This window comes from Lucilia sericata, unplaced genomic scaffold (assembly GCF_015586225.1).
Source record: "Lucilia sericata isolate MDLA Ls3-8-SP2 unplaced genomic scaffold, ASM1558622v1 Contig000588F_arrow, whole genome shotgun sequence".
Taxonomy (NCBI): domain Eukaryota; kingdom Metazoa; phylum Arthropoda; class Insecta; order Diptera; family Calliphoridae; genus Lucilia; species Lucilia sericata.
Genome location: NW_023994595.1, coordinates 113138 through 126437, shown reverse-complemented (window position 1 = coordinate 126437; position 13300 = coordinate 113138). Strand labels below are relative to the sequence as shown.

General features: G+C 30.3%; 1 pseudogene; it reads right to left on the bottom strand.

The window, feature by feature from the left end:
- The window catches only part of LOC119606468, a 103398-nt pseudogene that overhangs the window by 21257 nt on the left and 68841 nt on the right, over positions 1-13300 (bottom strand).

The following is a 13300-nucleotide window of genomic DNA, read 5'->3' as shown; positions in this document are numbered from 1 at the left end:
CGACTGGTACTTTTTGAGTTTTCTATAAAATTTAACCTTGAAACATAAAATTAAGCATGTATAGCCCTTATTAAATGAGAATCTATAAAAGGGGACTATTTGGTACTTTTTCGTCTTTCGACTGGTACTTTTTGAGTTTTCTATAAAATTTAACCTAGAAACATGAAATTAAGCATGTAGAGCCCTTAGTAAATGAGAATCTATAAAAGGGGACTTTTTGGTACTTTTTCGTCTTTCGACTGGTACTTTTTGAATTTTCTATAATATTGATCCTAGAAGCATGAAATTAAGCATGTAGAGCCTGGAGTAAATGAGAATCTATAAAAGGGGACTTTTTGGTACTTTTTCGTCCTTCGACTGGTACTTTTTGAGTTTTCTATTAAATTGAACCTAGAAACATGAAAATAAGCATTTAGAGCCCGTAGTAAATGAGAATCTATAAAAGGGGACTTTTTGGTACTTTTTCGTTCTTCAAAAGGTACTTTATGAATTTTCTATAATATTGAAAATAGAAACATGAAAGTATGCATATAGATCCTGGATTAAGTGAGAAACTACAAAAGGGGACTTTTTGGTACTTTTTTGTTCTTCAAAAGGTACATTTTGAATTTTCTATAATATTGAACCTAGAAACATGAAATTAAACATGTAGACCCCGAATTAAGTGCGGACCTATAAAAGGGGACTTTTTGGTACTTTTTCGTTCTTCAAAAAGTACTTTTTGAATTTTCTATAATATTGATCCTAGAAGCATGAAATTAAGCATGTAGAGCCTGGAGTAAATGAGAATCTATAAAAGGGGACTTTTTGGTACTTTTTCGTTCTTCAAAAGGTACTTTTTGAATTTTCTATAATATTGATCCTAGAAGCATGAAATTAAGCATTTAGAGCCTGGAGTAAATGAGAATCTATAAGAGGGGACTTTTTGGTACTTTTTCGTTCTTCAAAAGGTACTTTTTGAATTTTCTATAATATTGAACCTAGAAACATGAAATTAAGCAAGTACAGCCAAGATTAAGTGATAACCTATAAAAGGGGACTTTTCGGCACTTTTTCGTTCTTCAAAAGGTACTTTTTGAATTTTCTGTAATATTGAACCTAGAAACATGAAATTAAGTACGTAGAGCCCGGAGTAAGTGAGAACATATAAAAGAGGACTTTTTGGTAATATTTCGTTCTTCGAAAGGTACTTTTTGTGTTTTTTATAACATGAAATTAACCATGTGGAGCCCGGAGTTAATGAGAATCTATAAAAGGGGACCCTTTGGTCATTTTCCGTTCTTCATCTGGTACTTTTTTAATTTTCTATAATATTGAACTTAGGAACATGAAATTAAATAAAAGAGGTCTTTTGTTACTTTTTCGTACTTCATTGGTACTTTTTGAGTTTTCTAAAATATTGAATATATAAACATAAATTTAAATAGGGGACTTTTTGATATTGCAGATATATATACATTTACAATAATATTTATTTTATTCCATTACGATGAGGGTAGCGGAGCACACTGGGTATAGCTAGTCTGATAATAAAGGCTTTAAAAACTTTAAATACAATAATTTTTATCTGTATACAACTCTTTTAAAATTGTAGCTTGATGACAAGATTTGGAACAGGCAGCAATTTCAAAATGGGTTTTTAGCTCCAGCCATTGAGTTTCTATACGATTTACAGCTGCACAGTGGGGCAGAATGGAAATTTTTTGGAAATAAATCTGGCATTTCTAAACGGCTGATCCGATCGGGATAACATTTGGCGTGAGCGTAGGAGTATTCGAGTTTAAGATTTGGAACAGGCAGCAATTTCAAAATGGGTTTTTAGCTCCAGCCATTGAGTTTCTATGCGATTTACAGCTGCACAGTGGGGCAGAATGGAAATTTTTTGGAAATAAATCTAGCATTTCTAAACGGCTGATCCGATCGGGATAAAATTTGGCGTGAGCGTAGGAGTATTCGAGTTTAAGTTTTGAAGATGAACCCTGCAGATGCCCCAGGGACGGCGCTGTGGCGGCTCAAAGTAGGGTACCTACGACATGTAAAATTTTTAAAGATTTTTATATTTTGTAAAAGCGCTCGACGAGATCTTAAAAAAACATGCTTGGACATACTACTTATCTCTTATAATATCCGAGTTATAGGCATTTAAAAATTTAGTGATACAAAATTTACCAAAATTTACTTTTATTTATTTTTAAACTATTGTCAACAGCAAAAAAGTTAATATTTTTTAAACTTAACAAATGTTTGGGTAATTTTAGCCTTAATTAACTATTAACTCTGCTACGAAATTTCTACATATTATTCTAATTTCTTTTTCAGTTTCAGAATTTATGTTTGTTGATGGTATAGGTATATAAAATTTTTTTTTTCTAAGGATGAAGTTAAAGGATCAAAATATTCAGATTTTAAAACTATTTGAGATGAAAGATTTTTTAAAATTCTGAGAATAAGAGTGTAGGATCGGCGTCATTACTTTCAAACATTTTATTTACTTTTTGTATATCTTCTTCTTCTATATATATAAAATTCTAACGTTACTGACTGACTGACTGATTCACTGACTGATTCATCATCGCACAGCCTTAACGGTTGAAGCTAAAGAGCTGAAATTTGGACAGGAGGTTGGTCTCCCGCCAAATAGATCCACTAAGACGGGATTTTTGGAAATTCGAATGTTTAGGGGGTAAAAAAGGGTAAAAACGGGTAAATTCGGTAACCTTATATCTCCTAAACTAGAAAAGATACAAAAACAGTTTAATGCTTATCGCCGTTCATTTAAAAAATAAACGGACAGGTGTCTGGTACTTTTTTAAAATTCGGCCCCTTTAGGGAATAAACGGGTAAAAACTGTATTTTGGTACTTTTTTCGCACCCCATGTATCTTTTAAACCAGTGCACATTCAAAAAATATTTTTGACTCCTTCATAACTTAACGAAAAATAAAAATATGAATTTAGTACTTTTTGGATATTCGGACATTTAAGGGGTTAAAATTGTACCTATTTTTGGTACTTTTTTCATAAAACATTGTTTTTGGTTTATTAACTTATACATATGAATACATAATAACGGGCTCCCACTACGATGTTGCAACTTTTTGGAATAGAATTTTTATTTCGTTAATGGGGAGGAAAAAGTAACAAAAGGGGTAAAAACGGGAAATTTGATTTTATTCAACCACAATGATCCAATTTAGATAAAATTTTTAAATTTAGAAACACTAAATATCCTAATGGGGTGTTATTTGGAACCCCGGTATCAAGTGATATTTTTTGGTACTTTTCATTCTCCAACTGGTCCTTTTTGAGTTTTCTATGATATTGAAATAGAAACATGAAATTAATAATAAAGGGACTTTTCGCTACTTTTTCGTTCTACACAGGTACTTTTTTGAGTTTTCTTTAAAATTAAACCTAGAAACATGAAATTAAGCATGTAGAGCTCGGAGTAAATGAGAATCTATAAAATGGGACTTTTTGGTACTTTTTCGTTCTTCAAAAGGTACTTTTTGAATTTTCTATAATATTGAACCTAGAAACATGAAATTAAACATGTAGAGACCGGAGTAAATGAGAATCTATAAAAGGGGACTTTTTGGTACTTTTTCGTCCTTCGACTGGTACTTTTTGAGTTTTCTATAAAATTTAACATAGAAACATGAAATTAAGCATGTAGAGCCCGGAGTAAATAAGAATCTATAAAAGGGGACTTTTTGGTACTTTTTCGTCCTTCGACTGGTACTTTTTGAGTTTTCTATAAAATTTAACCTAGAAACATGAAATTAAGCATGCGGAGGCCTAGTTAATGAGAATCTATAAAAGGGGACTTTTTGGTACTTTTTCGTCCTTCGACTGGTACTTTTTGAGTTTTCTATAAAATTTAACCTAGAAACATAAAATTAAGCATGTAGAGCCCTTAGTAAATGAGAATCTATAAAATGGAACTATTTGGTACTTTTTCGTCTTTCGACTGGTACTTTTTGAGTTTTCTATAAAATTTAACCTAGAAACATGAAATTAAGCATGTAGAGCCTGGAGTAAATGAGAATCTATAAAAGGGGACTTTTGGTACTTTTTCGTCCTTCGACTGGTACTTTTTGAGTTTTCTATAAAATTTAACCTAGAAACATGAAATTTAGCATGTAGAGCCCTTAGTAAATGAGAATCTATAAAAGGGGACTTTTTGGTACTTTTTCGTCTTTCGACTGATACTTTTTGAGTTTTCTATAAAATTTAACCTAGAAACATGAAATTAAGCATGTAGAGCCCGGAGTAAATGAGAATCTATAAAAGGGGACTTTTTGGAACTTTTCGTCTTTCGACTGGTACTTTTTGAGTTTTCTATAAAATTTAACCTAGAAACATGAATTTAAGCATGTAGAGCCCAGAGTAAATGAGAATCTATAATAGGGGACTTTTTGGTACTTTTTCGTCTTTCGACTGATACTTTTTGAGTTTTCTATAAAATTTAACCTAGAAACATGAAATTAAGCATGTAGAGCCCGGAGAAAATGAGAATCTATAAAAGGGTACTTTTTGGAACTTTTTCGTCTTTCGACTGGTACTTTTTGAGTTTTCTATAAAATTTAACCTAGAAATATGAATTTAAGCATGTAGAGCCCAGAGTAAATGAGAATCTATAATAGGGGACTTTTTGGTATTTTTTCGTCCTTCGACTGGTACTTTTTAAGTTTTGTATAAAATTTAACCTAGAAACATGAAATTAAGCATGTAGAGCCCAGAATAAATGAGAATCTATAATAGGGGACTTTTTGGTACTTTTTCGTCCTTCGACTGGTACTTTTTGAGTTTTCTATAAAATTTAACCTAGAAACATGAAATTAAGCATGCGGAGGCCTTAGTTAATGAGAATCTATAAAAGGGGACTTTTTGGTGCTTTTTCGTACTTCGACTGGTACTTTTTGAGTTTTCTATAAAATTTAACCTTGAAACATAAAATTAAGCATGTATAGCCCTTATTAAATGAGAATCTATAAAAGGGGACTATTTGGTACTTTTTCGTCTTTCGACTGGTACTTTTTGAGTTTTCTATAAAATTTAACCTAGAAACATGAAATTAAGCATGTAGAGCCCTTAGTAAATGAGAATCTATAAAAGGGGACTTTTTGGTACTTTTTCGTCTTTCGACTGGTACTTTTTGAATTTTCTATAATATTGATCCTAGAAGCATGAAATTAAGCATGTAGAGCCTGGAGTAAATGAGAATCTATAAAAGGGGACTTTTTGGTACTTTTTCGTCCTTCGACTGGTACTTTTTGAGTTTTCTATTAAATTGAACCTAGAAACATGAAAATAAGCATTTAGAGCCCGTAGTAAATGAGAATCTATAAAAGGGGACTTTTTGGTACTTTTTCGTTCTTCAAAAGGTACTTTATGAATTTTCTATAATATTGAAAATAGAAACATGAAAGTATGCATATAGATCCTGGATTAAGTGAGAAACTACAAAAGGGGACTTTTTGGTACTTTTTTGTTCTTCAAAAGGTACATTTTGAATTTTCTATAATATTGAACCTAGAAACATGAAATTAAACATGTAGACCCCGAATTAAGTGCGGACCTATAAAAGGGGACTTTTTGGTACTTTTTCGTTCTTCAAAAAGTACTTTTTGAATTTTCTATAATATTGATCCTAGAAGCATGAAATTAAGCATGTAGAGCCTGGAGTAAATGAGAATCTATAAAAGGGGACTTTTTGGTACTTTTTCGTTCTTCAAAAGGTACTTTTTGAATTTTCTATAATATTGATCCTAGAAGCATGAAATTAAGCATTTAGAGCCTGGAGTAAATGAGAATCTATAAGAGGGGACTTTTTGGTACTTTTTCGTTCTTCAAAAGGTACTTTTTGAATTTTCTATAATATTGAACCTAGAAACATGAAATTAAGCAAGTACAGCCAAGATTAAGTGATAACCTATAAAAGGGGACTTTTCGGCACTTTTTCGTTCTTCAAAAGGTACTTTTTGAATTTTCTGTAATATTGAACCTAGAAACATGAAATTAAGTACGTAGAGCCCGGAGTAAGTGAGAACATATAAAAGAGGACTTTTTGGTAATATTTCGTTCTTCGAAAGGTACTTTTTGTGTTTTTTATAACATGAAATTAACCATGTGGAGCCCGGAGTTAATGAGAATCTATAAAAGGGGACCCTTTGGTCATTTTCCGTTCTTCATCTGGTACTTTTTTAATTTTCTATAATATTGAACATAGGAACATGAAATTAAATAAAAGAGGTCTTTTGTTACTTTTTCGTACTTCATTGGTACTTTTTGAGTTTTCTAAAATATTGAATATATAAACATAAATTTAAATAGGGGACTTTTTGATATTGCAGATATATATACATTTACAATAATATTTATTTTATTCCATTACGATGAGGGTAGCGGAGCACACTGGGTATAGCTAGTCTGATAATAAAGGCTTTAAAAACTTTAAATACAATAATTTTTATCTGTATACAACTCTTTTAAAATTGTAGCTTGATGACAAGATTTGGAACAGGCAGCAATTTCAAAATGGGTTTTTAGCTCCAGCCATTGAGTTTCTATACGATTTACAGCTGCACAGTGGGGCAGAATGGAAATTTTTTGGAAATAAATCTGGCATTTCTAAACGGCTGATCCGATCGGGATAACATTTGGCGTGAGCGTAGGAGTATTCGAGTTTAAGATTTGGAACAGGCAGCAATTTCAAAATGGGTTTTTAGCTCCAGCCATTGAGTTTCTATGCGATTTACAGCTGCACAGTGGGGCAGAATGGAAATTTTTTGGAAATAAATCTAGCATTTCTAAACGGCTGATCCGATCGGGATAAAATTTGGCGTGAGCGTAGGAGTATTCGAGTTTAAGTTTTGAAGATGAACCCTGCAGATGCCCCAGGGACGGCGCTGTGGCGGCTCAAAGTAGGGTACCTACGACATGTAAAATTTTTAAAGATTTTTATATTTTGTAAAAGCGCTCGACGAGATCTTAAAAAAACATGCTTGGACATACTTCTTATCTCTTATAATATCCGAGTTATAGGCATTTAAAAATTTAGTGATACAAAATTTACCATACCTTGGTCCGCCTTTTTTTGAATACCGGGCGTAATTTCACCAAATGGACTCAATTTTTTCTTGTTAGTTAGATTTAAGATCAATATCATTTACAGATCCTAAAATATACGTTTTTTAATTTAAAAATTCAAAAAATTTTAGATTTTTGCCGTTTTTTTGCCAAAAATGTGTCTTAACTCTTTTATTAATAAAATAAAATTTTCTTTAAGAACATATAACAATTTTATAGTTTTCTAAAAGGTATCTTTACGCAAAACGCTTTGGCGTAAAAAACTTGTCCTATTTTTTGAAAATGTTGCCACTGCGCACAGTGGTATAGGAAAAAAAAAGAGGGAAATAATTCGGTAACTTCTAAACGGTTAATCCGATTTTAATGAAATTTGGTGTGCACAAAGAGGAGGTGTTGTCGAGTTTAGGTTTTGAATTTGGACCTTATAGGCCAACCAGGGGCCCGGCGGGGGGTCCTCAAATTAGGACACCTCGGCTATGTTAAATTTTTAAAACGATCCTATTTCTTCATTTGAGTTCCGATTTAAAAAAAATTTCGTATATAGAATCTCCTCATCGAGCACTATAAAAAATGTCGTGCAGTAAATTATCTCTTATAGTTTAGGAGATATTCGCATTTGAATATTAAAATTTTAAAATTTTTACCGTCCTTACTTTAGTTTTTTTGATAATAGCAGGTCCAAATATTTCCGATTTTCGCCATTTTTTTTTATTTGCTTAACAACAAGTTTATATACCAAGCAGTGAAAGAATTATGTAAAAATCATGACTGAGTCCAAAGTTATAGGCATTTAAATTTAAAAAATTAAAAAAAGGCGATTTTTTGTCATTTTTTTGGGAAAAAAGTATCTTTTTCTTTTAAGTTATCTAAAAAGTTTCTAAGAAGATGTATATAGAATTTATACTTTTTGTAAAGCTGACTTTACATAAAATACGATAAATGAAACAAAACCTAAAAATTTTTGATACCGAGGGGACCAGGTCCATCCAAAAAAAAACCCTATTTTTTATGGAAAATTAAATTTTGAGCAAAAATTCTCAAATCGCATAGTCGATATCAAATTATAGTGACCTGTTTTATATGACCCAATATGTTCTTAATAATTTTGTAACGGGTTTCGATAACCCCGCCCCTGGTATGGATATAATAGGCAAAAAACTAAAAAATCCCATTTTTGGGATTTTTTAAAACTTTTTGGGAATTCCGGGATTTCTAATAAGAAAATTCGAAATTTTGATTTAATTTTGGATTTTAAGTAAAAAAATCTACCTAACTGTAAATTTCATCAAAAAATATTCATAAATAAAATTTTTATTGCAATTAGAAAAATTTGTATCTTCGCAAAAACTGAATAAAAAACATTTTTTAATTTTTTTTAAAAAAAGTATTCCGCGAATTTTTTAATTTTCAAAAATTATATACAGTTTTGAAAAATAGACAAAATTACCTTTCCATTGATATATAACATGCCTACCTAATGTTTTTTAAGTGACAAATTAATTAGGGAAAACTCAACATCTTTTAGAAAATTTACCTAGCACTATTATTTTCATCCATATATGTAACAAATTTAAGAGTTAACCTTATGGATGAAAATAATAGTGCTAGGCAAATTTTCTAAAAGATGTTGAGTTTTCCCTAATTAATTTGTCACTTAAAAAACATTAGGTAGGCATGTTATATATCAATGGAAAGGTAATTTTGTCTATTTTTCAAAACTGTATATAATTTTTGAAAATTAAAAAATTCGCGGAATACTTTTTTTAAAAAAAATTAAAAAATGTTTTTTATTCAGTTTTTGCGAAGATACAAATTTTTCTAATTGCAATAAAAATTTTATTTATGAATATTTTTTGATGAAATTTTACAGTTAGGTAGATTTTTTTACTTAAAATCCAAAATTAAATCAAAATTTCGAATTTTCTTATTAGAAATCCCAGAATTCCCAAAAAAGTTTTAAAAAATCCCAAAAATGGGATTTTTAGTTTTTTGCCTATTATATCCATACCAGGGGCGGGGTTATCGAAACCCGTTACAAAATTATTAAGAACATATTGGGTCATATAAAACAGGTCACTATAATTTGATATCGACTATGCGATTTGAGAATTTTTGCTCAAAATTTAATTTTCCATAAAAAATAGGGTTTTTTTTGGATGGACCTGGTCCCCTCGGTAGCAAAAATTTTTAGGTTTTGTTTCATTTATCGTACTTTATGTAAAGTCAGCTTTCCAAAAAGTATAAATTCTATATACATCTTCTTAGAAACTTTTTAGATAACTTAAAAAGAAAAAGATACTTTTTTCCCAAAAAAATGACAAAAAATCGCCTTTTTTTAATTTTTTAAATTAAAATGCCTATAACTTTGGACTCAGTCATGATTTTTACATAATTCTTTCACTGCTTGATATATAAACTTGTTGTTAAGCGAATAAAACAAAATGGCGAAAATCGGGAATATTTGGACCTGCTATTATCAAAAAAAACTAAAGTAAGGACGGTAAAAATTTTAAAATTTTAATTTTCAAATGCGAATATCTCCTAAACTATAAGAGATAATTTACTGCTATGACAACATTTTTTATAGTGCTCGATGAGGAGATTCTATATACGAAATTTTTTTTTAAATCGGAACTCAAATGAAGAAATAGGATCGTTTTAAAAATTTAACATAGCCGAGGTGTCCTAATTTGATGACCCCCCGCCGGGCCCCTGGTTGGCCTATAAGGTCCAAATTCAAAACCTAAACTCGACAACACCTCCTCTTTGTGCACACCAAATTTCATTAAAATCGGATTAACCGTTTAGAAGTTACCGAATTATTTCCCTCTTTTTTTTTTCCTATACCACTGTGCTGCGTCCTTCCGAATATGACCTATTTTTATCAAAACTTCAACTTTGTGCGACATGTTCTAAAATCCCAAAGCTGGGATCAGAAAACTGAAAGCACTTTTGGAAACCTCAATATGTTTTCTATTTACTCCAAAAGTATTTTCCCAGCCCTGAAAGAAATGTGGACCCTATGGGCAAAAAAGTAAAAAATCCCATTTTTGGGATTTTCATTCCTATTTTTGGGAATTGCGGGATGCCCTTTGACGTTTTCAATTTTTTTGCATTTTCATATTTGAAATGACAAATTTAACAAGCGTTGAAAATTTCATTGAGTTTTGTTCATAAATAAAGATTTTGTCATATATTACATATTTGTTTAATTTCTAAAACTATGATTTATATCAAAATTTTAATAGGGTCGCAGATAGCTACAACAATTTAGTCCATATTTATCCCTTAATATCATTTTTTAGTTAGATATGGAAATTCTCGACCCTTTACAAAAAATTTCAAGCCAATATCTCAATTACATTCAAAAATATGTTAATTTAAACCTGTGTCCTTTAATTTCATCTTTTTCATATTTTAGTATTAAGTATGACAGAACATATTTAAATCTTATATTTACCTATTTTCTATTTGTTTGCTTATCCTTATAATTGAAAGGTCCTATTATGCTTAAATTTTCAAAAATTTATAACTATTTTTTATTTATTTTTTTTATTTTTATTTATTTATTTATTCAAAAACAATGGCCGTAAGCCGATAGGGCCTAATTGGCTAGTCTACAATTAAATATACTTATAATACAAAAATATAATTCGTACATTATTTAGTAGAAAAATATATCATATATTTATAATTTTTTTAATTATAATTATAATTTTCTTATTTTTAATAGTTAGACTTGAAGTTTTGTACACACTGATTAGGATTCTATAAATTGGTGAAAATAAAGATAATATTATTAGCCTAAAAATGACAGTAAAACATAATAGGAGCGAAATGCAATAAGGTTATATAAAAGATTTTTTGCATCAAATGAGTTATACCAATTAAATATTTTATAAAAACTTAGGGGAAATGGCTGTACAATATACATTTACATAGTGGAATATCATTAAAAATAGGCTCAGGGTTAGTTATGAATTCGACAAAAAAATATTTTTAAATGCATATAATGAATGTGAAAATTTACGTTCCTGGTAAGGAATAACAGTATTCCATAAGCGCGCTATGTTAACTCGAAATGATCTCGTCATAAATAATGAAACATGTGCTGGACATATTAAAGAATGTGTTCTATTTGAAATAGTAAAGTTAAATTTATTCTGCAAATAGTCAGGTTTACCATATTTTATAGTTTTAAAAAAGAAAATCATTTTTCTCAACTGAACATATCGAAAGAAACTACAACCAAGTAAATCAACGTAATATTGAGAAACATGATCACTAATCCGAAGTCCATAAATATAACGTACTACACTATTAAAGGATCTTTTTAATCTGTCAATGTTGGTGTTTGAAGTACATGAGTAAACTTCAATACCATAAATTAATAACGGTAAACACAATGATAAAGCAACACTACGTTTTATTGAAGAGGGCAAGTAAAAACCAATATTATATAACTTTCTCAATGTCCAAGATATTCGTGAATTTACTGAATTTATATGAAAACTAAATGTTAGCTTATCATCCAAAATAATACCAAGTGTTTTATAATGAGGAACAATTTCTAATACTTCGTTATTCAGAATAATGTTTAAAGAAATAGATTGTTTAGAAAATACCATTACCTTACATTTCATGGCATTTAGTTGTAAGAAGTTACGTTTTGACCAATCAACTAAAAGATCAAGTTCAGAATTAATATGCACCTCAGAATTTTGTAGAGATAATAAGTCAAACGTTGATAAAAGCTGTATATCATCAGCATAGGTATAACATTTCAAGAAATATAATTCATGATAAATGTCATTTATATATAACAAAAATAATAATGGCCCTAACATTGACCCTTGTGGCACACCTCGGTAAATTGGAATCCTACTAGAAACTTCACGTTCTATTTGAACAAATTGACTGCGACCATGTAAGAAAGAGTAAATGAGTTTACAGGCACTTGAACTATAACCAAATGTATGTGAGAGCTTATGGATCAACAATGAATGATTAATCGAGTCGAATGCCTTACAATAATCCAAAAAAATTAAAATACTAACCAAATCCTTGTCGAAGTTTTCCCTAATAGTTTCCGTGATTTCCAGAAGTGTGCCAGTAGTACTAAATCCTTTCCTAAAACCTGATTGATGTGGATGAATCAAACTACAACTATTTAGATGATGTAACATTTGTTCCCTAATAATTAGTTCCAAAACTTTTGAACAGACTGACAAAATACTGATAGGACGATAGTCCGAACAATTCCTAGGAATCTTAACTTTCGGAATCGGTACAATCCTACCAACCTTCCAAATTTTAGGAACTACCGATGTTGTCAACACCCTGTTAATAATAAATGTTAAATGTTTTAAAATAGGCAGTATTATGAATTTAAGAAATTTAATATGAATTTGATCAGCACCTACCGCTTGAGATTTGATACTTAAAACTGCATTTAAAACATCAGTTTCCGTAACATTTGCAAAAGCAAATCCTCCAGAGGAAGGTAAATGGTCTAGACCACCATCAGCAGTTCCAGCCATACGGGAAAATTCATTAAACTCATTCAGTGAAATAGGAAACCGTTCATTTCCTGGTGATTTCACAATTCCTATAGATTTAATCTTGCACCATAACTGTTTCTGATCACATGTAGAAAAAAATCTTAAACAGTACTTCCTGCGAACACCTCTTATGATGGTTTTTAATCTGTTTCTAGCTCTGCTATAAGCTTCAAAATTCCTATCAGACCTATTTTCCCTGTAGGCACGATATGTCAAATCTCTAATACGCTTAGCACTATAAATACACTCTTCATTCATCCAATTATGTACAACGCTTTTAACTAATCTACGATTTGGTACATTATCCTCAAACAAACGATTTAAATTGGAATTAAAACATTCTACACTCTCGTCAACATTCAAACTATCATAGACGCCAGAAAAATTCATAGATTCTAATTGAAGTAAACATTGGTCGTAGCTAAGATTTGAATAATCCCTACAAAGGTATATATCCGGATTTTTAAACTGAGAAATATTACATGTTATAAATATTGCCGCATGATAGGAATTTAGAGCAGGTATTTAAAATTGATGTTTACTACTAACTAATTCTATGTCAGAGACTAGATAAAAATCTATAAGTGATGTAGATAATTGTTGAGGAGAATAATGTGTGGGTAAAGAATTGTGAACTATATATAACGA